The following is a 25,072-nucleotide window of genomic DNA, read 5'->3' as shown; positions in this document are numbered from 1 at the left end:
ACATCAAGTGAATGGATGATGGTCCCCACCATCTACCACATATAATAATAATTAAAAATGAATATTTAGTAGATGGTATAATATACTGTATATATATATGAGTATATATATATGGAGCCTCTTTGGTACAGTGGTAGAGTGTGCGTTTCCGTACATGGAAGAACCAGGGTTCGCGCCCTGCCAGGGTAATAAACTTTGGGAGTGTTCACCCGGCCAAGTACTGCTTTGGCGGACATAAGGGGTGCTGGGGTTGAACCAGTGTCGTATACTATAAAGTATGCTTGCACCCAGTCGGCTTGCGCGGGCTGATTACACTTGGTTCACAGACTACACACACATCCAATGCCTCCCCAACATTACAGTCACACTTACAAGCACATCTCACCCTACATACAATCTCTACCAGACAGCCTAAGCCACTTGGTAGAGATACATAGGTTGTATCGTCCCCACTTTGGCCAGGATAGGCCGGTCCTGAAGTGGATACTCAAACGGCTGATGATGATGATGACATATATATATAGATAGATAGATATAGATAGACAGATAGATATAGATAGATAGTTAGTGGGACCAATATATCGCTCACAGAGAAAGATTGTTGGACCTTCTAAATGAGTTCTCTGGCGTTCTTGCCCTTACCCGTGAGCCACTGGGCAAGACAGATTTAATACAACATTGTATTTCCCTTAAGCCAGGGACTCATCCAGTATATCCCCTCGCCATGTGACCTTCACCCTCGATGAACCTTTTTCAAAAACAATGGTTTCACCTCTTGGCTATTTTTTTAATATTACCACCAAATTTAGCTAAAATCGGATAAAAAAAAAAATCAGATAAATTTACACAAAAACTCTCGGTGTGCGCACGTGGTGTTACAATACACTGGCGATGAAAATGATGTCATTATTTTGAAGAGGTTAATCTCTTGATCCGATTACGTGTTATATAGACTACTCGGGTAATACCAAATATTGTATTCAAATAAGGAAGGGCCTCTGGCACTGAAGAGGTTAACCATGGCCACACCTAATCTCTCCAACCTTAATTAAATCGCCTAGTTGCAGCAAGAACATAATTGAAAGTATCACTGGATTGAAGAGGTTAATGAAGGTTTTTTTTTAATCCCCTTGCCAATAATAGCTTTTCCCTGAACTGCCTAAAACCATGTGACGGTGGCAAGAATGAATTATACAAAGACATCATGGCACTACCATTGGTTTGAGATTCCCACCAAACGTTTTAACACCTTAACGCCGATGACACATTTTCATTGTATTCATACTGCCTTCAGACGATTTTCCTCAGCTTACTATAGACTTCCCAAACTGAAAGGGTCAGATTATAGTCTTCATTAACCCCTTGAATACGTAAGATCTTTCGAAAGCTACATAAAAATCGTCATGTCGTGGCAAACAATACTATGAACATTACATCAGACTGAAGGGATAACCACTTCAATATGTTGATGTGTATTATATTTCCGCTAATTCCATACTTTTTTCTATTTCAGCGTATGAGAAACTTTTCGAAATGAAGGTGATGGATACAGCCTTCACTAACGCCATCACAACTAGGCTGCCTCCCTGGGTAAAGCCTCTGGAGACAGCAAGAACAACGGAAAATGATGTCCCCGTAGTGAAGGGTAAAATTCACAGCATTAGTACGCCATATTTGATTATTTTTATGGAAATTCTTTGGCTTATTCTTCCATATGTATCCGTTTAGTGTTGATTCACCCTTCCAGTACGAGGATGTCTCTTATTTTAGGCAGCTTAGAAGGGATTCATGGAGGATATACTGTACGTCACACCTGCACTCTCAGCCTAACAAACAGTCCATAAGTTCTTTAACCATGCACAGTTGACGACTTTTTAAACCCCATTGGATAATTTTGACATGGGCAGGCCAGTCTTCGTTCCCTGTTTGCATAATGCGTGTGAGGACCTGGTTCATGCGGGAGCGATGGCTTCTCTCGCAGATGCTGTTACCTTGGGGCTAGTAGGGGAATGAGTGGGAGATGTGGTATCCGAATATGCTCGCCAGTTCTTCCCAGACTTTTCCAGTAAATTCTGGGGCATTATCTGAGTGCAGTGCTTGGGGAATACCAAAATATGGGAAGACATGGCGGGTGAGGGCATCGGCAACTGATACTGCACTGTGATCTTTAGCGGGGCATGCGATGATAAACTTTGAATACACATCCACGAATGTGATTATGTATTTGTACCCTGCTTTGGGTGTGAGGGGGCCGACGACGTCTAAGGAAAGTAGTTGCCACGGTTTCTGTGCTGTTAATTTTCCTGAAGGGCCGGGTGTATGGGTGATGTCCTTTCCCAAAGCACAGGCTCGGCAGGATTGTATAATGTTCTTGGCGATGGTGGATGGGTTAGGGGTCCAGTACATGTCGGTAAAGACTTGTAGGAGTTTTTTAGTTCCCAGGTGGATGCCGTTATGGGCATGGAGGTGGAGCATAGTGTCATGGGCAGTGGTGGGGCTTAGGACGATGTGTCCGTTTGGATCGAACAGGTGTTCGCCATGTGGGTGGAGTTTAGCAAATGTGTTCGGTGGGATCCAGGTAGGGCATTGTTTGTTGTGCCACATTTGGACTAGGTCTGGCTCTGTCGAGATTGCATTGATTGGTAGACGGGACAGGGCGTCGGCGTTTGTGTGGAGTTTGCCTGGTCGGTATGAGATCTCGAAATCATACTCCTCGAGTGTTTCTCGCCATCGTATAAGTTGTGCGTTGGTGGTGTTTGACTGACGTAACCATTGCAGGGATTGGTGGTCCGTAATGACTATCACATGGGTGCCTGAGATGTAGGAGCGGAAGTATTCGAGGGACCAGATGATTCCCAGGCACTCGCATTTGGTGGCCGCGTAGTTTCTTTCTGCAGGATTTAGGGTGTGGCTGGCACAGGCGATGATATGTTCACGGCCATCTTGTACTTGTGCAAGGACAGCCCCTATGGCGATGAGTGATACGTCGGTATACAGGCGGAATGGGAGGTTGTAATCTGGGAAAGCAACTACTGGGGCAGAGGTTAACTTGGACTTGAGGGTGGTGAATGCAGTTTTTCTTCGTTTGGTCCATACGAACAGCTCGCATTTTTTTGTTAGGTCGTGTAGGGGTTTGGCGATATCTGCAAATCCTTTGACGAACCGCCTGTAGTATGATGTTAGGCCTAGGAAGGCTCTAGTTTCGTGCACGTCACGAGGTAGGGGAATGTCGGCGATTGCACGTAGTTTTTCTGGGTCCGGGGAGATGCCTTCAGTGTTAATTACATGTCCAAGGAAAGAGACTGATCTCTCGGCCAAAACGCACTTTGTTGGTTTTAGTTTTAGTCCTGCCTGGCGTATACGGTGGAACACTTGTTTGAGGCAGTGGAGGTGGTCGGCCCAGGTATGACTGAAAACGATGACGTCGTCCAGATACGCCAAACAAGTCTCCCAGGTTAGTCCGCTGAGAACTGACTCCATCAGGCGGGAGAATGTGGCAGGGGCATTGCAGAGTCCGAAGGGAAGAACATTGAATTCATAATGCTTCCCGTTTGATGTTGAGAAGGCGGTTTTGTGTTTGTCGTCGGGGTGTACAGGGACTTGCCAATAACTCGATTGCAGGTCTAGGGTCAAGAACCAGGTCGACCCATGTAGGGAGTCAAGCGAGTCATCGATTCTTGGTAGGGGCATAGCGTTTTTGATAGTGAGATCGTTGACTCGGCGGTAGTCTACGCAAAAGCGCATAGTCCCAGCTTTCTTCCGTACGAGTACAACAGGTGAGGACCATGGGCTAGTGGAGTTGGAGATAACGCCGGCATCAAGCATATCCTGGACCTGCCGGTCTTCTTCTGCCCATTGTTTTGGATTTTTTCGTCGTGATGGTTGGCGAATTGGAGGTCCGGTCATGTGTATCTCATGGCTGAGATAGGTAGTGTGGCCAAGGTCGGTTGGGCCGGAGGAGAATAGGTCCTGAAAGTCCAGGAGGAGTTGTCGGAAGCTGTTGGTTTGGGAAGGGGATAGGTGTGATGGTAGGTCAGGGAGAGTGGGATGGTCCGGGGGTGGTGCTTGGCATGGTTCAGCTTCTTCTGTGTCGCCAATGATGAGTCTTCTTGGTAGGGTTAGTGGGGTTGTGGCGAGGTTGGCGATACAGATTTCATGGGCATGTGGGGGAAGGAAGGTGGGGCTTACTAAACAGGAGGAGAGTGGTCCAGTGGGGATGGATGGTGAGAAGAGGACGGAGGTACCTGAAGGTCTGTTCAGTTTTACCCAAGCTTCATGGTGGGGTGGAATGGTGATTGAGGAGGCGATAGTGGCAGGAAAAGATGGGGAGGGGTCCAGTTGATGTGTGGTGGGGGGTGGTGATGGAGGGGGATGAAGTGAGGCATTGCGTGAGGTTGGGTTGGGGTCAGATGTACAGGTGGGTTGGGGCAGGTGAGTGTTCGGGGGTTGTGTGTGTTTGCGTGGTGAGGGGGGGGTGGTGTTCTTGCTTTTTCTTCGATGAGAATTTTTTTTCTTGTTGATTGATGCTTGGTTGGGGTGGGCTGGACTGAAGTGGAGGCGGCGCTGATGGCAGTCAATGGCGGTGTGGAGTTTTTGGAGAAGGTCCAGCCCAATATATCCATCATATTGATCGCATGTCGAGTCGAATATGATGAATGGGTGGTTAGTGGATACTCGTTGGTGGGTGTTGGTTTGAAGGGCCCGTGTTTCCCCATGGATAGGCAGGGGGCCATCCCCCGCATCGACGAGGTTGGCTGAAGTGGGGAGAAGGGGGCCAAATGCAGAGGTGTGGCGGGAGTAGAAGTGGGAGTAGAGGCACGATCTGGCTGCTCCCGTATCTACCAGTAATCGTGCCTTGACCCCGTTCAGCCAAATCTTGTTGTAGACTGGGGGTCTGTAGCTATGTGAGGTGGCCCCCGCCACCGTGGGGAGGTGCGGGGGAAAGCCTAATAATCCATCTGCTGAGGAGTGGGGTCATCGTGGTCGTCGTCGTCTGTTCCCGAGTAGAGTGTTGGCGGTGCGTCGTCTTCCGGAGCGTCGTCATCTAGGGAGGAGACTTTCTTGCACTCTTGGTGAAAGTTTCTGCACCTGCTAGCCTTTAGCTGTTCTCTTATGTCGTGCAGTGGGCAGGTGCGACTGCAGGCCGTGAACTCCCAAGGATTAATAGTGATGAGATTGCCTTGTTCCTTGGGGTTGGGGTGCTTTTTCTGCGGGTAAGCCCTGGGCACAGTAGGAGTTGGCTCTGTAGTTGGCTGGTGAGGCAGCAGCTTAGGTTTGGGTGGAGGGTTGTGTTTCGTCAGGAATCTTGTCACCGCGTGGAGTGGTTGTGGTATGGGCCAGGCGGCGAGGAGACGTCTGACGAGTTGCAGGTCGTTTTCCATGTCCCCTGAGGGATCATAGATTGAAAAGTGCTCCCTGACTGTGCTAGGGAGAATCCTCAGCAGGGCATTAAATGTATGTATACCTCGGGCATTTGTAGGTGCCTCGGGATAAGCGGCGCTGACGAGGCGCCGAGCCTGGACATATGTGTCATCCAGGTTCCCGTCACAGGTGAGGGCGTCAAGTTGAGAGAGGGCGACGACTCTGCCTATTGATGGCGTGAAAGCCTGTCTCACTATTTGTGAGAATTAATCCCATGACAGTTCTGGGACGATTTTTGGTGTGACAGTGGCAATTATTTTTCCCAGGTTAGGTAATGAGACTGCAATTTTTCCTCTGTCTGAGTCGAACCCTATGTCTAGGAGGGGTTTGACCATATCTAGTTATACTTCTATGTCGCATTGGTCCGGGTTGAATCTTGGTAATTGGATGTGCAGTTTGGCTGCCATTGTGCAAGTTTCCTTTTTATCGTTCCTCCGTGCTTTTACTCGGATCCAGAACCACCGCTTGCCACCAGTGTTATGCTGGTGTTTTTATGGCGACTTCTCGTCGTAAAAACATTAGCTACTGAAGCGGGGTCCTCTTTCTAGACCGGAAGTAAAGCACCAACAAAGGAACAGGACATAAAAACCAGGCAGTATACCTTAACACATCTATTACCTTAATTCTAACCGTAACAATACACGTAGAGTGATATTTGAGATACAGGGGAACAGAGACAGAGTTAATATTCAGCACCAATAAATAGAGTTACACTTAGCACACACTACAATGTTCATACAGGGAGATCTTGACTTATCTATGGTATTGTTTATGCGTCACTGTTAGGCAGGATATATACAGAATGGTTCACAAAGGGAATAAACAAGATTGGGAGTCTGTATGGGAAATATTACTATAAATGAGGTAGGGTGCGGATAGCGACACTTGACATCGTCACCTTGTCACGGCGACACTCACACTCAGGCTTTTGACGGGCCCACGCACCCTTACCTCAGGTGTTCACAGAAAGTTCTCTTATATGGGGGGACTGGGATAGTTACAATAAAGTTCATTCTCTGCCCTGCCAACACTGAGTTCTTGTGGGCTACTATCAACTACACTGTTCTTCACTTAGTCACTGTTCACTGTTCTTGTTTTCCGACTTGTTCTTGACACAGGGGGGGAAGAATCACTATTTTCCTATATCTCCTGGGTAACGTTCCCTCTGGGTCACACTCGTAGGTGGGGTGCAGGGAGGCTCTCCCGTCTGGAGGCCTCGACCTGATAGGCAGCCCTCGTGCTGGGGCCGCGTCAGTGTGGTGCAGGAAGGCCCTCTGGTCTGGGGGCCTCGACCTGATAGGTGGCCCTCGGGACTGGGACCAAACAGCCAGAGTAGTCGGGCCTGTCGTCTTTGGCTCTGTGGAGTGAGGGAGCCCGGATCGCCTTCGTCAGGAGCTGGAGAGTCTGGCCTGGGTGTCCTGGTACTGCGGGCACCAAGGGAGAGAGGCGCCGTCAGGACTGGGCTGCGGCAGCATCTCCTTCGGGGCTCGGGCAGGAACAAGGAACTCCCGGGCGTGGGCGGTAAGTCCGATATCGGGCCTTGCCGCCACTCTAGCGTCTCCTCCGGGGCTATATTCCCGGGTGGTAACGAAGGGCTTCCACAAGGGAAAGAGGCTGGAGAAGGACTCACGTCACTCGTGTCCTCTCTAGTACATCCTGAGGCCAGAGCCTTGGGTCGCCTTACCCTGGTACGTACTCTGGCTGTAGCCGTGGACTTGCCCGGCGTACGAGGAACAACTGAAGGGTGTACTAGGCCGCTCCTTCCCCGCCACGTATATAGACCGTCGGCGCAGTGTTGCTCCCGTAGTAGGGGACAAGCTGGAGTGAGGGGCACAGAGGCCACACTCTCTCCAGTACGAACTGAAACTACCTTCAGGTGCTTCTCTACCCTGGTATGTGCCCCGGCCGGAGCCGAGTGCCTACCCGTTTTACTGAGAGCAACTGAAGGCGTACAAGGCCGCTCCTTCCCCGCCACGTATATAGACCGTCGGCGCGGTGTTGCTCCCATAATAGGGAAGGGCTACACGTACGGTAGCAGGGGCTCTTTACCCTGGTCCGTACTCTGGCCGTAGCCGGAAGCCGATTTGTCTGATCAGGAACAACTGAAGGGCGTACAAGGCCGCTTCTTCCCTGCCACGTAAATAGACCGTCGGCGCGGTGTTGCTCCTGAAGGGGAGAACAGCAAGAGAGGGATGCACTGGGGCAACTCTCTCTCTCTGGTGAACTAAGGCCGGAGCCTTGGGTCGCCTTACCCTTTGTACACTTTGTTAGGCCGTAGCCTTGGGCCTCCTGCCCTTGGGCCTCCTGCCCTAGAGGGTGTAACAAAGCCGTCAATACGGTGTTACCTGGGACTGAAACTTGTTCAGTCCCACCCCTATTCTGACGACCATTGCTCCGCCCGCAATGTAGTTTCCTTTCCCTGGTCACCTGGGGCTGGGGCAATTGCGGGGAACAAGGGCCCAGGATCGTGATGTCCTGGTGACCCTCTTGATCGGGGTCACTAACCCCACCGTTGTGTCCTCCTGGGGTGGTGGTGGGGTGGGGCCCGGGTGTTGGGGTGGGGGGTGGTGAGGTGAGAGGTCCGGCGGCGGGCACGGCGGGCATTTTAACAAGTATGCTTCACTTCTCCAGGAGGTGAAAGATACGAAAACTGCTGAGAAGAAAACTACTTTACAGTACAGAAGACTAAAGCAGTTTGATGTTATTGAAACTGGTGGTGTTCAGAAACTGATTGCTAAAAGTAACAAAGATGAAGTTCGTTACTACTTGCCTGCTCCTGAGATATTTGAGGTAATGAACCCATTGGAGCCCGGTGTCCGGAATACTGGACAGAACTGGGATTTTTCAAGGCTTTGTAAAGTAGGGAATCCCCGGGCAGGGACCTATGAGCTTCGCAACTATGAGCCGATAGGCGGAGGGCGGTACGCTTGGTACCCACCCAGCGCCATGCCTCGCCCAGCACCCTTGGGATCCAATGAGTTAAAAAATCTCATTTAGCTATCGGTCATGGTGGTCGAGACAGACTGAAATGTGAAATTGCTAGAAATATGCAAATGTTACATCTGATATTATTATGCTCTTCTTGTCTATGTGTGAAGTGTGCCCAAGCAAGAAAACAAAAAAGAAAAAAAAAAGATTGGTTTCCAAACCTATCTTACATTCCGAGCTGAATAGTCGGTGTCGAGTGGACCTAATAGACATGCAGACACTACCAGATGGAATATATAAGTTCATAATGGTATACCAAGATCATTTAACAAAACTTTTAATACTTCATGCATTGCAGTGTAAACGCGCCGAAGAAGTTGCATATCACCTTGTTGACATTTTTTTAATGTTTGGAGCGCCATGTATTTTGCACAGTGATAACGGGAGAGAATTTGTGAACACTGTCATTGTAATGCTGAGTTGAATTTGGCTCGACTTCTCGTCCCAATTCAACTCAACGCGGAGCGGGGTCCTCTTTCGAGACCGGAGCTAGTGCAATGAAGAGAAGTAGGACATAAAAACCTTCGGCAACACCATACACGTGTATTACTTCAGTCAGACACAGGACACTTCAGTAGACATTACATCACAATATAGAGCAATACAAAAACCTTATCTAAAATATTGTGTATCTCGCAGGATACTAGCTTTCTAGATACTAATGACAATACAACAAATCTTAGTACTAGGAGTGCAGTAAATACCCATGCGCGCGGAGCGCGTGAGGGGAGAAGGGGGGGGGGGTTGTGATCCACCAAGAGGAGGTAGGGGAGACACGGAGAGTGACTTAAAACGGCGAGGAGGAAGTTATGGTAATATTTAAGGATGCCCGATATTAGCAAGGGAGTTTAGGTGTTTTCTGTTGGTGAAGATTCTTTGGCAATTAACTCTGGTTCTTATTTGACTTTAAGAGCGGGAGTGAGGAATGGAGAGAGTTTTTAGGAATAGCGTGCGGAGCAGGGGAATATCGTTATTACTCGCCGTCCTTGTTGTTTTGGTGACACTAGGTTTCTGTCGGCACAACTTATGCATTACACATCTCCCCGATATGTTATGTAGACCCTCACTTCCCAACGCGTAACAAAGTCGGAACACTCGTAAATACTATTCCACTATATTACTCAGAGCTTAGCCAATAGCACTCAAATAATATTTTAGTCTTTCTCCGGGCTCTAGAGATATGTCCTTAGAAAACTTCGGGATGACACTCGCACGTATTTTCACTTGAGGTCTCAACCCACGTTCTCGTGCTTCAACGGGGTATTATGTCCTGGTTTACCCCAATGGAGATTACATGAAATTACTGCACCATACTTATTCTAAGAGAAAAGGAGTCACACTTAACCTACTTCACGATTATTACACGATCACTCGTGTTTCCTCATGAAGAGAAACACGGACACATCATTGGTGTTCCGGTCGGACTGAGGGCGTCGTCAGGGTGGGGCGAGCCGAGAGGGCACGGGGCGACTCGCGAGGGCGTCCTCTCACGTCCGGGGGTTCCCGGACTGGGCTCCGGTGTAAGGCCCTTGGGACTGGGGCCGAAGAGGTCTAGGAACCTCTGGGTCAGGTCCCGGCGTCGCGGGGGCGTGGTGAGGTCTCGCCCGGGTGTCCTAGGGCGGGCCGGAAGAGGCGACGGACTGCGGTCTCCCACGAGCAGGGGCGCCGTCAGGGGAGGACTGCGGCGGCGGCTGTCACGGGGGCCCGACAGGTGGGTCTTCTCAAGGGCCACGCGTAGGGAACAGAGGCCGGGGGAAACAGGGAGGTCTCTCCGAGAATTCCCGGAGTGAGGCCCCTGGAGTTCAACCTCCGGTCGTGGAGACGTCTTTCTCCTCACTATACCCTGGCAGCGACCATCGATCGTCTCTACCGGAGTGCTGAGGGAGCGACCATTGATCGTCTCTACCTGAGCTTTAGGGAAGCGACCATTGATCGTCTCTACCTGATTTTTAGGGGAGCGACCATTGATCGTGTCTACCGGAGTGCTGAGGGAGCGACCGTTGATCGTCTCTACCTGAGCTTTCAGGGAGCGACCATTGATCGTCTCTACCTGATTTTTATGGGAGCGACCATAGATCGTCTCTACCTTGTTTTTAGGGGAGCGACCATTGACCGTCTCTACCGGAGTGCTGAGGGAGCGACCGTTGATCGTCTCTACCTGAGCTTTCAGGGAGCGACCATTGATGGTCTCTACCTGATTTTTATGGGAGCGACCATAGATCGTCTCTACCTTGTTTTTAGGGGAGCGACCGTTGATCGTCTCTACCAGAGTGCTGAGGGAGCGACCGTTGATCGTCTCTACCTGAGCTTTCAGGGAGCGACCATTGATGGTCTCTACCTGATTTTTATGGGAGCGACCATAGATCGTCTCTACCTTGTTTTTAGGGGAGCGACCATTGATCGTCTCTACCGGGGTGCTGAGGGAGCGACCGTTGATCGTCTCTACCTGAGTTTTATGGGTGCGACCACAGATCGTCTCTACCGGGTTTTTATGGGAGCGACCATAGATCGTCTCTACCTTAGCACTATCAGAGCGACCATAGATCGTCTCTACCTTAGGGGCACTGCCTGGAGTATAGTTTCTGACTCCACCCCTAGCTAACTCGGTGATTCCACCACACGAAGATAGTGTCTTTCGCCTACGGTGGCGGCAGCGTGGTGGTTGAGTGTCACAAGGGCGCACGGCCCGGGCTGACGTACGCCGTTGTTGCCCGGAGTGGTGGTGGCTGGCGGCGGCTACCCCGTGGGGTCCGAGTGGGGGTGTCGGCATTCTTGAGGGCGAACTCCACTGCTCCTGGTCCGCCTCGATGTCGGGGATACTACGGTATTCTCCGGAATATTCCGGAGTATTGTATCTGTCAAAGCCACGCATTTCACCACCGTGTTCTTGAAAAAAGTCACGTCCCTGTGGCTGGAGGTGGAATGCTAGAGTGTTGGAGGTGGTGTAGACGGACTGGAGGTGTCGGAGTGTGTGCTGCCAGGTGGCAGTGTAAGAATTTTCCTCTTGTGCTTGGTCATAGGTGAGGAAGAGGGCGGAGGGGGTGGTGGTGTGCTTGAGGATATTTAACAGGTGGTGGGGCCCGCGGAGCCGGTGGTTCTTGGCAAAGGAAGGGGCCCATACAGCTCGCTTAATCCTCATGTTGCTTGGTGTGGTTGTCGGTGTGGTTGGAGGTGGAATGCCGGACAGAGTGGGTGAAGGCCGGGTTTTATGCGGTAGTAATGCGGCGTTGAGTCTCTGGGGAGTACAGGTAGGAGGGATTTGGGCCCGATGTAGCTGGACAGTGTGAAGTCGCGGGGAGGTGGGTGGTGTAGGGGTGTGGGAATATCGGGCGGGTGGGCGTGAAGGCGGCCCGAGCGGGTGGTGGTGGTGGTGAGGGTAGGGGTGGTGGGGGAGGGGGGCATTGGGTGTGGGTGTGTTGTCTTTCGTGCTGCGGGCGTGGTAGCACGCGGTATTGGTGGAATGGGCGTACGGGTGGTGGGCAGGGGAAGGGGGGGAGAAGGGGGTGGTGGTGAAGGGGTGGTGGTGGTGCAGGTAGGGGTGGGGGGGAGGTGGGCGTTAGGTGTGGGCGTGTTGTCTTTCGTGCCGTGGGCGTGGTAGGACGTGGTATTGGTGGAGTGGGCGTCCGGGTGGTGGGCAGGGGAAGGGGGGTGGAAGAGGGTTGTGGTGAAGGGGTGGTGGTGTGGGCGGAAGGGGTGGTGATGGGCTGAGGGGAGGGGGTGGCGGCAGGGGCCGGAGATGGGAGAGTGAGGGCTGAGGGGCAAGCCACGGATGGGTGGGGCGAGGGGGAGGGGGGGTGGCGGGGGAGACGTCAGGTGAGGTGCCTGGGGCAGGAGAGGCGGAGGTGGTAGGGGGGGAGAGGGGGAAGGGGAGGAGGAGATGTAGCACTCATATGTGGTTGTAGAGGGTGGAGCGGGAGACGTGTGGGGTTGGGGGGTGGGGTCGGGGCGGGGGGAATGGGCGTGTGGAAGGGGCGCACGTGTCGGTTTCGGAGGGTACGGGGAGTGCCGTGGTAGTCCACGACCACCTGGTAAGGGTTGGGGATCTTGGTGATGGTGTGGGGGCCCGTGAAACGGGGGGCAAGTTTGTGGGGAGTGGGGAGTTGGGCGATGACCACGGTGTCACCCTGCTTGTAGGGGTTGGCGGCTGTGTCGGGTCCAAGATCTAAGTTCCGCTGTAGGTGGTATACCCGCCTTTTTAGCAAGTGTAGCGGGTCCGTTGCAGGGGCGGAGGTGGGCGGCTGCAGGTGATGGCGTAAAGGTAGTAGGAGGGGGGTTTCGCCAAAGATCCTTTCGTGGGGGGAAACCCTGTCCTCTCGGGGGCACGAATTCATGCCCCAATGGACGATTTTGACGTGTGCTGGTCAATCGTTGTCTTTTGTAGCCTCGATTCTGGTCCGTAGCTGATTTGCCAAGGTACGATGGCTGCGTTCACATACCGCGTTCCCTTGAGGCCAATATGGTGAGGAGTGGGAGATTTCGTATCCAAAAATCCTGGCCAGCTCTTCCCAGACTTTCCCGGAGAATTCGGGGGCATTGTCGGAATGGATGGCCTGGGGAATGCCAAAGTAGGGAAAAACGTGTCGGAGCAAGGCATCGGCGACAGCGACGGCGTGATGTTCTTTAGCAGGGCAGGCTATTACGAACTTGGAGTACGTGTCGACAAAAGTGATCACGTACTTATATCCCGATTTAGGAGGGAGAGGTCCTACCACGTCGACTGCTAGGAGCTGCCAGGGTTTGTGGGCGGTGATATGGCCAGAAGGCCCGGCGGTCCGGGTAATGTCTTTCCCGAGTGCGCAGGCGCGGCAAGCTTGAATAATTTCCTTGGCGAGAGTGGAGGGGTTCGGGGCCCAGTAGACGTCATTAAACCTGTAGCAATTTTTTTGTGCCCAAATGGATGCCGTTGTGGGCGTGTAACTGGCGCAGGGTGTCACGTGTCGCATCGGGGGCCAAGAGGATGTGTCCAGACGGGGTTAAAGGGTGGTCACCCTGTCGGCACAATTTGGGAAACAGGTAGGCTGGAAACCAGGGGGGGCGTTCCTTGTGGTGCCAGAGTTCTAGCAGGTCCTGGTCTGGTTGGATCGCGCGGATGGGAAGGTGGGAGAGGGCATCTGCGTTGGTGTGGAGCTTCCCGGGTCTGTATGAGATCTCGTATTGGAATTCCTCTAGGGTGTCACGCCATCGGACGGTTTGAGCGTTCTGGGAGTCCGATTGTCGCAGCCACTGGAGTGATTGGTGGTCGGTTATTATAGTGACCTGGGTCTCGGAAAGGTAAGATCTAAAATATTGGAGGGACCAGATTATGCCGAGGCATTCTCGCTTGGTGGCGGCATAATTTTTCTCGGCCGGGTTCAGTGTGCGGCTGGCACAAGCAATAATGTGTTACCGACCGGCCTGTACCTGGGCTAGAACAGCGCCAATGGCGTCAAGGGAGACGTCTGTGTAGAGGCGAAAAGGGAGGGCATAGTCGGGGAAGGCCACGATGGGGGCCGAGATAAGCTTGTCTTTCAGCTGCTGGAAAGCGGTTCGTCGGTCCTCTGTCCAGAGGAAAGGTTCCCCTTTCCTCGTCAGATCGTGAAGAGGTTTAGCAATCTGTGCAAACCCCTTCACGAAGCGGCGGTAGTAGGATGCGAGCCCCAAAAAGGCACGGATGCCGTGGACATCCTGCGGAGGTGGTATGTCCGCTATGGCACGCAGCTTGTCGGGGTCTGGGGAAATTCCTGCTTGGGAAATGGTATGGCCTAGAAACGCGACGGTTTTTGCGGCCAGGACACATTTGGCTGGATGTAACTTGAGGCCTGCCTGGCGAATTCGGGTGAAAACTCGGCGGAGGCGCTGCAAGTGATCGGCCCAGGTTTGGCTAAAAACAATGACATCATCAAGGTAGGCCAAACATATCTCCCAAGTGAGGCCGCTTAAAACAGATTCCATCAGCCTGGAAAACGTGGCAGGGGCATTGCAGAGGCCGAATGGCAGGATATTAAACTCATAATGTCGGCCATTACTGGTAGAGAAGGCCGTCTTGCCTCGATAATCCGGGTGGACTGGGACCTGCCAATATCCAGACTGGAGGTCAAGGGTAGAAAACCAAGACGCCCCGTATAGGGAGTCTAGGGAATCGTCGATGCGGGGAAGGGGAGTAGCATCCTTAATCGTGACGTCGTTCACGCGGCGGTAATCGATGCAAAACCACATCGTGCCGTCTTTTTATTTCACTAGAATGACGGGGGAGGACCACGGGCTGGTGGAGGGGGAAATAACACCCGCCTCTTCCATTTCGCGCACTTGGCGGTCCTCCTCTTCTCTCTGTCGGGGGTTCTTACGTCGGGAAGGCTGTCGTATCGGAGGGCCTGTCGTATGGATCTCGTGAGACAGGTACGTAGTGTGTCCTATATCTGCGGGCCCTGCCGCAAACAAATCCTGGAACTCCAGGAGGAGGCGGCGTAAGGCGTCTGACTGTTGGTCGGAGAGATGGTCAGGGATGGGGAGAAGGGGGGCGGGGCATTGGGGGGGGGATGGGACGCAGGGCTCGGCTTCTTCCATCTCTCCGACGATAATTCCTTTGGGAAGGGTGAGAGGGGATGGTGCGAGATTGGCGATGCGAATGGCAGCGCGGTGGGGGGGGGAGAAAGGTAGGGGAAATGAGGCAGGAGGAGAGGGGTCCAGCAGGGAGGAGGGGGAACAAAACGGATGGGCCCAAGGGCCTGTTCAGGGGCACCCATGCCTCGTGGTGTGAGGGGATGGTAACGGCAGCGGAAATGGTGGCAGGGAAGGAGGGGGCAAGAGTGGGGTGGGGTGGCGCGGGGGAAGGGGGAGGCGAAGAAGGGGAAAAGTAAGAGTGCGGCGGGGGGGGTTTGTGTGGGTCCTCCGGCCGGGGCTGCGGCGTACAGGTACAAACGGCGGGAGCGGAGCAGGGTGGGGGGTGGAACTGGAGTTGTCAGTTGCGACAGTCGATAGTGGCTCCGAGTTTTTGAATTAGGTCCAGCCCTAAATATCCGTCATAGCTCCGGCAGGAGGAATCAAAAATGATGAAGGGGTGCTGGGCAGATACTGGCTGGTGGGTGTCGACCCGTAGGGCCCGAGTCTCCCCACGGATGGGCAGGGGGCCATCCCCCGCATCTATAAGGTGGGTGGTAGTGAGGCGGAGCGGGCCAAACCGTGATTTGTAGCGGGAGAAATAATGGCTGTAAAGACAGGATCTGGCTGCTCCCTTATTAACTAGTAGTCTGGCCTTCACGACGTTGATTTTCATTTTGTGGTATACTGGGGGGCGATACTTAGGGGTGATGGCCCCCGCCACCGTGGGTTGGTGCGGGGGCGGGCCTAAAAATCCAGCTGGCTAGGGCTCTCGTGCTCCTGTTCCTGCTCTAATTCTCCTGGTGGGGGATCGTCCGCTGGCGCCAGCTCGTCCCCTGGGGCTTCGCCTTCTAGGGCGGAGACCTTACGCGAACCCAGGGTTGTGCTTTTGCGGCGAGCAGCTTTCAGCTGGTCCCGTATGTCATGAAGGGGGCAACGGGAGTTGCAGGCTGTGAATTCCCACGGGTTGATCAGAATTAAGTTTGGGTTTTCTCGCGGGGCGGGGCGCCGACAAGAGGGGTGCGCCCTGGGTGGGCTAGGCGTCGGGGTCGGGCTGGTGTGGGGCAGGGGCGGACGTGGTGCGGCTGGGGGAGCCGGGGGCCGGGTGGGGAATTTCTTGACAACATTAATTTCTTGTGGAGGAGGGCAGGCGGTCAGGAGGCGCCGTATCAGCTGTATATCCCTATCCATGTCTCCTGTCGGATCGTGGATAGTAAAGTGTTGCTTCACAACACTTGGGAGTAGTCGGAGCAGAGTATTGAAGGTGTGCCGATCCCGGGTTTCTTCGTCTGTTTCCGGGTAGGCAGCAGTAATCAGGCTTCTTGCCTGCAACAGGGTATTATCTAAATCCCCGTCATAAGTAAAGCTATCCAATTTGGATAGAGCCACCGCTTTCCCTAGTGATGGGGTGATGGCTTGGACTGCGAACTAGGTAAAGTTCTGCCAGGTGAGTTCTGGGACAATTTTTGGCGCAATATTCGCTGCGGCTTTACCCAGTAGTGGTAGTGTGACTGCAATTTTTTGTTGGTCATTATCGAAGCCAATATCTAGTAAGGGTTTAACTATTGCAAGATATGTGTGTATGTCATACTGGTCGGGGTCAAACTTGGGTAACTGGACGTGCGGATTAGTTGCCATTTTTCCAAATATTTCCTATTTACCTCTCTTCTACGCTCGGATCTAGAACCACCGCTGGCCACCAGTGTAATGCTGAGTTGAATTTGGCTCGACTTCTCGTCCCAATTCAACTCAACGCGGAGCGGGGTCCTCTTTCGAGACCGGAGCTAGTGCAATGAAGAGAGGAAGGACATAAAAACCTTCGGCATCACCATACACGTGTATTAATTCAGTCAGACACAGGACACTTCAGTAAACATTACATCACAATATAGAGCAATACAAAAACCTTATCTAAAATATTGTGTATCTCGCAGGATACTAGCTTTCTAGATACTAATGACAATACAACAAATCTTAGTACTAGGAGTGCAGTAAATACCCATGCGCGCGGAGCGCGTGAGGGGAGAAGGAGGGGGGTTTGTGATCCACCAAGAGGAGGTAGGGGAGACACGGAGAGTGACTTAAAACGGCGAGGAGGAAGTTATGGTAATATTTAAGGATGCCCGATATTAGCAAGGGAGTTTAGGTGTTTTCTGTTGGCGAAGATTCTTTGGCAATTAACTCTGGTTCTTATTTGTCTTTAAGAGCGGGAGTGAGGAATGGAGAGAGTTTTTAGGAATAGCGTGCGGAGCAGGGGAATATCGTTATTACTCGCCGTCCTTGTTGTTTTGGTGACACTAGGTTTCTGTCGGCACAACTTATGCATTACACATCTCCCCGATATGTTATGTAGACCCTCACTTCCCAACGCGTAACAAAGTCGGAACACTCGTAAATACTATTCCACTATATTACTCAGAGCTTAGCCAATAGCACTCAAATAATATTTTAGTCTTTCTCCGGGCTCTAGAGATATGTCCTTAGAAAACTTCGGGATGACACTCGCACGTATTTTCACTTGAGGTCTCAACCCACGTTCTCGTCCTTCAACGGGGTATTATGTCCTGGTTTACCCCAATGGAGATTATATGAAATTACTGCACCATACTTATTCTAAGAGAAAAGGAGTCACACTTAACCTACTTCACGATTATTACACGATCACTCGTGTTTCCTCATGAAGAGAAACACGGACACATCATTGGTGATCCGGTCGGACTGAGGGCGTCGTCAGGGTGGGGCGAGCCGAGAGGGCACGGGGCGACTCGCGAGGGCGTCCTCTCACGTCCGGAGGTTTCCGGACTGGGATCCAGTGTAAGGCCCTTGGGACTGGGGCCGAAGAGGTCTAGGAACCTCTGGGTCAGGTCCCGGCGTCGCGGGGGCATGGTGAGGTCTCGCCCGGGTGTCCTAGGGCGGGCCGGAAGAGGCGACGGACTGCGGTCTCCCACGAGCAGGGGCGCCGTCAGGGGAGGACTGCGGCAGCGGCTGTCAAGGGGGCCCGACAGGTGGGTCTTCTCAAGGGCCACGCGTAGGGAACAGAGGCCGGGGGAAACAGGGAGGTCTCTCCGAGAATTCCCGGAGTGAGGCCCCCGGAGTTCAACCTCCGGTCGTGGAGACGTCTTTCTCCTCACTATACCCTGGGAGCGACCATCGATCGTCTCTACCGGAGTGCTGAGGGAGCGACCATTGATCGTCTGTACCTGAGCTTTAGGGGAGCGACCATTGATCGTCTCTACCTGATTTTTAGGGGAGCGACCATTGATCGTCTCTACCAGAGTGCTGAGGGAGCGACCGTTGATCGTCTCTACCTGAGCTTTCAGGGAGCGACCATTGATCGTCTCTACCTTGTTTTTAGGGGAGCGACCATTGATCGTCTCTACCTTGTTTTTAGGGGAGCGACCATTGATCGTCTCTACCGGAGTGCTGAGGGAGCGACCGTTGATCGTCTCTACCTGAGCTTTCAGGGAGCGACCATTGATGGTCTCTACCTGATTTTTATGGGAGCGACCATAGATCGTCTCTACCTTGTTTTTAGGGGAGCGACCGTTGATCGTCTCTACCGGAGTGCTGAGGGAGCGACCGTTGATCGTCTCTACCTGAGCTTTCAGGGAGCGACCATTGATCGTCTCTACCTGATTTTTATGGGAGCGACCATAGATCGTCTCTACCTTGTTTTTAGGGGAGCGACCATTGATCGTCTCTACCGGGGTGCTGAGGGAGCGACCGTTGATCGTCTCTACCTGAGCTTTAGGGGAGCGACCATAGATCGTCTCTACCTGAGTTTTATGGGAGCGACCATAGATCGTCTCTACCGGGTTTTTATGGGAGCGACCATAGATCGTCTCTACCTTAGCACTATCAGAGCGACCATAGATCGTCTCTACCTTAGGGGCGCTGCCTGGAGTATAGTTTCTGACTCCACCCCTAGCTAACTCGGTGATTCCGCCACACGAAGGTAGAGTCTTTCGCCTACGGTGGCGGCGGCGTGGTGGTTGAGTGTCACAAGGGCGCACGGCCCGGGCTGACGTACGCCGTTGTTGCCCGGAGTGGTGGTGGCTGGCGGCGGCTACCCCGTGGGGTCCGAGTGGGGGTGTCGGCATTCTTGAGGGCGAACTCCACTGCTCCTGGTCCGCCTCGATGTCGGGGATACTACGGTATTCTCCGGAATATTCCGGAGTATTGTATCTGTCAAAGCCACGCATTTCAGTCATAACGTCCTTAGCTTCATTGTGGCCAGAGTTGAAAATTGTGCATGGAAAACCACGACATAGAGTCATGGGTCTATGGAAAGGGCAAATCAAGATATTGAAAATATGTTGAGTGGATGGATGAAAACAATAATACAATAAAGTGGTCCGAAGGTCTGCGTTTTGTTCAATTTATGAAGAACAGAGCCAAGCATTCTGGTATAAATCAAAGCCTATACAAAGCAATGTTTGGTGTTGATGCAAGGATTGGCCTGGCAACAACATGTCTTCCATTAGAATTAAGTAAAAACTTACATAGTGAGGAGGATCTAGAGAAGACCATTGCAAACGTGCATAAGGAAACCGCAAGTGGAACTATTAATGATTTGCAGAGTACAGGTGAATTTAACATAAACATAATATCTGACAGTAAATCTGAAGTAATCTCGTGTTGTGTGTGTGAAAAAGAGACAAGTAGAGCTCATTCCTATGCAAAATGTGGGTCTAATATTCATGTAATATGTGGGATAGAAATCGAGAATGGTGAGGAGGGCTTCGGTTCAGAAGTTGTGTGTCATACCTGTAATACTGAAGCATGAATATCTCATGTTCGCCAAATAGCAGGCAATAGTTTGGAGAAGCAAGCAAGAAGAATGAAAACAGTAGGCTATCTGATGCCTCTCACCCTTCATCAAGTATTGGGCAAAATGTATTAGCACCAATTCCAGAAGCTGACAGGGGAAGAGGAAATCTTTGAAATGTTACTGCAGTTGTTATAAATAGAAGTGAGGATGGAATGTATAAATTAGGAACTAAAGACGGTGTTCTCATGAAATTGTAAAGTCGGTCTGAATTTGATAATGTAAGCAGTCATTCTTGACCTTGACTGATGTTCCTGAAGGCAAACAAATAGGCCTATCGTTAAGAAGTGCTGCTGCTTTGTCAAGTGTGGGAACAGGTCAAGGTTTCTTTAGATGTAATTGTACAAAACATTGTGCAACCAACATATGCCAGTGCAAGAAATGTAAATTGTTATGTAATTCAAAGTGTCACAACAGTATGTCATGCAAAAATAAATAATGCAGTTTATTTTTCTCAGTATTTTTGACTACATGATATTTTTACTTAGCATGAGTCGTTGCAGTGGAACTTAAAGGTATTAGTATATTGAAGGTGTAATTATCGGTTTTAATAAAGTAAAGAATTCTAGCAGTGTATATTATTTTTACGTATGTTATTAAAGGTTTGCAAAATTTAAATATCTTTGTTTTTACCTCTGTTCATTGTGGTGATTTGGTAAATCTAGTTCCGTCATCCAAAGCTGTTGCTGAAACTAGTTTTGAGTAAAACGTTCAGCTAAAGCTAGGTTTAACCTTTTTAATCTTGACATTTTGGGTTTTCCCCAACATCCTTAGGTGCAACTAGTTATGCTTAGGTAATAATAGTTGTACACTAGTACATTGGTTTTGACTTGTTTAAACCAGCTCTGACTAATTTCAGGTTTTAACTGCAACATCTCCATGGTTGTTCAATGTGTATATGAATGGGGTTATAAAAGAGATATAAGGTAGGGCAGTGGATGTTGGAGCAGCCCTAATGAGAGTGGGCAGTATGTGGAAACTCCCTGTACTGTTGTTTGCAAATGATACTGTGTTGTTAATGAAGACCAGGGGAGTTGCAAGGCTTGGTGAATGATTTTGGGAGAGTGTGCAAGAAATGGAATCGAAAGATGAATGTAGGGAAGAATAAAGTTATGGTCTTTGTGAGAAGTCACTGAATGTACAGCGAGATTGGATAAGAAGGAACTTTGAAAATGTGAGTGCATTTAAGTAGTTGGGTAGTGTGATGAGTAAGGATGAAAGTTTAGAGGGTGAAGTGCTTCAAAGGGTATAACAAGGAAGAAAAGTTGTTCGTTATTTGAAAGCAGTGATACGAAACAGAGAAGTGAGCATGGAAGTGAAAAAGTTACTGAATGACAATATTGTGATGACAACTCTAACGTACGGAATTGAAGCTTGGACCTTGTTGGAGGGACACCAGTCAAGAGTGAGAGCAATGGAAATGAGTTATTTAAGAGGAGCATGTGGAGTCACATGGAGAGACAGGCTGACAAATGAAGATGTGAAGGAGCGTTGTGGTGTGGATGTGATAAAAAGCGTTAGGAGAAACACATTAGGGTGGTTTGAGCATGTGGAGAGGATGGAGAATGAGAGACTGATGAGGAGAGTGTATGTGAGTGAGGTGAAGGGGGGAGAGGGAGGGGGAGGCCAAGGATGAGATGGAGAGTTGGAGTAGAGGGTGTGAGCTGGGAGCAGGGCAGAGAAATGGCAGGGGACAGGGTGACATGGCAGCGATTTGTTTGTGGCCACCCATTACGGGATTAAGGCGTCTGGCAATGGATAGATAGATGGCTCATGGGTCAGGGGCCTTAATATTCCCTGTCATCTAGGTCCCAAGATGTCTCCTAGGCCCTCACTTCATGCATCACAACACAGGTCTTCAACATAACTTCAACAACAGGTATCTTGGAGTGCCAGACTAGTCCTGTCCAGATTAGCCTGGTCTCATAACAGTAACAACAACCATAAGAGAGGCTAATGACACCTCTCTATTGACAGATCCCAGCTGATGCAAGTGATATGGCGCTGAGGATGATGCGGGAGATTGTGGGCATCAAACAATACTAAATGACTCGCAGCTTCATATAAGGTTGTGCTGAGAGGGAAGTTATATAGTGAGAATATATTTAGCTATAGCATTTAGTGGCAGTAAGCTGTACTGATGCCAAATGTGGGAAATTCATCTCATATAGCTGTTGTTTGAACCTTTTGACTGTCAACACTTCTCTCAGTATTATATGCCTGAGTATGTCCATAAAGGGATATTCAGCATGTTTATTAAGCTTTTGGCTGGTAGGATTGGTGGTGTTGTTGATGCCCCAATGTCATCTGAATGTGAACCTAGTGGACTGCAGGCTGAAGATGCCCTCCTGCAGTTCACCATCCTCTTTTTGGTGCACTGGGAGAGTAGAGGGATGTTTGTTTCATTATATTGGTGACAGTGTACGGGTGCATCCCTGACCACTGGTTGGGTCAGATGGGTATTATTCTGTTTACATGCTTTGTTTGTCTTTTTGTGTTTTGAGTGAACAACTGTGATGTATTGGAATTCTCTCTCTCTCTCTCTCTCTCAAAAAAAAAAGGCAGTATAGGTAGACAGAGACTAAATGTATCTACATTTATTCTGTCAAGTCTGAGTTTATCTTGCCTGAAAAATTGCTGCCGTTTATACTTTTATCCTGTTGGTTTTTATTTTTATTGGTTTTATTTCTGTGATGTAATTCATGAAAGGCACAAATTATGATACAGGTATACACTAACTACACTCTTTTCACCTTAACTTGGCCTAGATTCCCTTTGCACATTATTTGACATACGTCAATGCAGCCAAATGGCAGAGGACAGAGTGATGTGGAGGCTATTTGTCTGTGGCCATCCTTTAAAGGATTATGGCGTCTGAGAATTGATAGATAAATATACCAGCTACTTGTCCATAGAGCTGCACCCTCTCAGCCATTGACCACAGGTAAGCAACTGCTTCTGTGGAGCCGTTCTACAAGTACAGCACAGTACAGCACTTAATACTGTGTGGGGATCCAGTACTCCCTTGGGCTAGACAGCACCTCACCAGGGTCAGACCTGCGTCCTTCCCCATGGTAAGGTACAGGGAAATGAGCTGGTGTGGCTCCTGAGTAAATTCCACAGTTGCTTCACTCCACCCATGGTACACAGCGTCACCTGTGTTGGCTTCTCGTCTATGTTATATTTGGAAACGTCCCTGATGTATAATGTAGACTGACTGTAGTTTGTTTCCTTCAGTCTCCTGACTGTGATGATGGAAGCAGGAAGTATCTGACAAATCTCCCTGCCAAAGATTTTGATGTAGATCAATGAACAATAATCTCAATAACCAAGTAGATGTTTCAGGATCTCAGGATTCATGCTCTTGACACAGAAGTCTCATTATGACAATAGATGTTTGAGGATCTCATTATTTAGTTTTAACCATGATACAAAAAATTGAAGGTGAATTTGTCTATATATACTTTATCTTAAATGTGGGCATTGGAGATAATTTTGAGGTTAAGCTGGTTTGTTTTCATCTTACGGAACTGAACCATAACCTGAATACTGTACTGTACAAAGTCATAGTTGTGTGAAATATGGTGAGCCTTAGTTGTGAGGTAGGAATGGGTCTTCTTGGTTACCAGACTAATTTATCCTTCAATCTGACAACAACTGGCTATCCGCTGAGCTGCAAAGAGGCCTTAGGTCTTTGTCAGGTCAAAACAAATTGACTGTTGCATAGAAGACTCAGCCACATTTCACATAACTTTTTTCACATTGTCTGGTGATAAGAGTTAACAGGTCACTGAGCTGTGACTAATTTATACTACCTGTTGTATCTACCTCTCTGCTATTCAGTCCATTTGTGTCCCATCAGGAGTATAGGAGCCTGGGGCTAGACTGCTAAGTCCAGACATTGAAGGTGAGGGTGACCAGCCTCACTCACCCATGTGGCAGTATGTGAGCAGTAAACCCTAACCATCCCATGGGTATAAACCCTTACATGCTGAGTCCAGCTGGAGTGCCAAAACTCACTAAACCATCAGGTGTTTTTTAGTTATATGGTTACCACCCAGTGTAATAAATGATTTCCTGGGTTACAGGAAACTCTTTGGCTTCTCACTCTGTGCAGGGTCACCCAAAGGCAGCACTGTATTAGGGGGCATATTTCACTTCACCCCTTAAATGTTCTGAAATTTTAAAGCTTAATCTCAGCCCCTTACACTTCATAGGGATAATAGTGGATTGGCTTGCGTGTTTATATGTACAGTATTATGTAATGCTCATCACTTGCCCACCTGAAGTAGAAGTGTGACTGAGATGTGATATACTGTACTTGCTCTTTCACTGTCTGCGTGACTTCACTGACTACTGTACCATATTAAATGCAACTAAGGGGTGTCAGTTGATAGTTTACCCTTGAATATATTATAGGTCAGTATCCTGGTGATTGGTGGGAGTGCTTACCAACCACTCACTCTATGTAGTGCTGCTCTTGGGTGCCTGCCCTTTCCTCTCTTCCTTCCTACTTTCCATCCTTCCTCTTCCGTCTCTCTTTCCATCATTCTGTCCTCTTCCTTCTTTCTATGAATGACTCTACACTGAGTGACAGGCCAAACGGTTTCCTGTACACCAGGAAACCATTTACTACACTGGGTGGTAACCAAATAACCAAATAATGGCACCTGGTGCTTTAGTGGGTAATGAAGGAGCTCCAATCGGATTGAACCAGTGAAGTTTATATCTAAGGAGTTGTTGGGATTTATTGGTCACATAATGCCACTCAGGGATGAGTGAGGCTGGTCACTCTCATCTTAAATGTCAGAACCAACTTGCTTAGCCCCAGGCTCCTGCACTCCTCGCGGGGCAACACTGGATTAGATGATGAATGAGTGAATGAAACTTAGACTTGGACCCCTACATTTCAAAGTTGCTATTATGGGACTGATTTCTGTATTATTATTATTATTATTATTATCAGATAGAGCCAGGATTCCGGGGCTTGAATGGAATGGAAGCGTGGCTCATTGAATGGCTATCTGGACGTGTTACTCCTCACCCTGCCCTAGGGTGGGAAAGGAGTTCCGGATGATAAAGATGGTGGTGATTATTATTATTATTATTATTATTATTAATATTAAGATTAGATGATGATTATTTACTGTACCCATCCCATTCATTGATGGGATTTTGGGTTAGGATGGTGGTTAAGATTTACTGTACTGTGATTTTTCAGTTAGTGCTTTTTTTTTTTTTTTCCTGTAAGACTGGTTT

Source organism: Coenobita brevimanus, chromosome 94, assembly GCF_032717465.1.
Source record: "Coenobita brevimanus isolate Jiangsu-jjx chromosome 94, ASM3271746v2, whole genome shotgun sequence".
In the NCBI taxonomy this organism is placed as follows: domain Eukaryota; kingdom Metazoa; phylum Arthropoda; class Malacostraca; order Decapoda; family Coenobitidae; genus Coenobita; species Coenobita brevimanus.
This window is presented reverse-complemented; position numbering follows the sequence as displayed.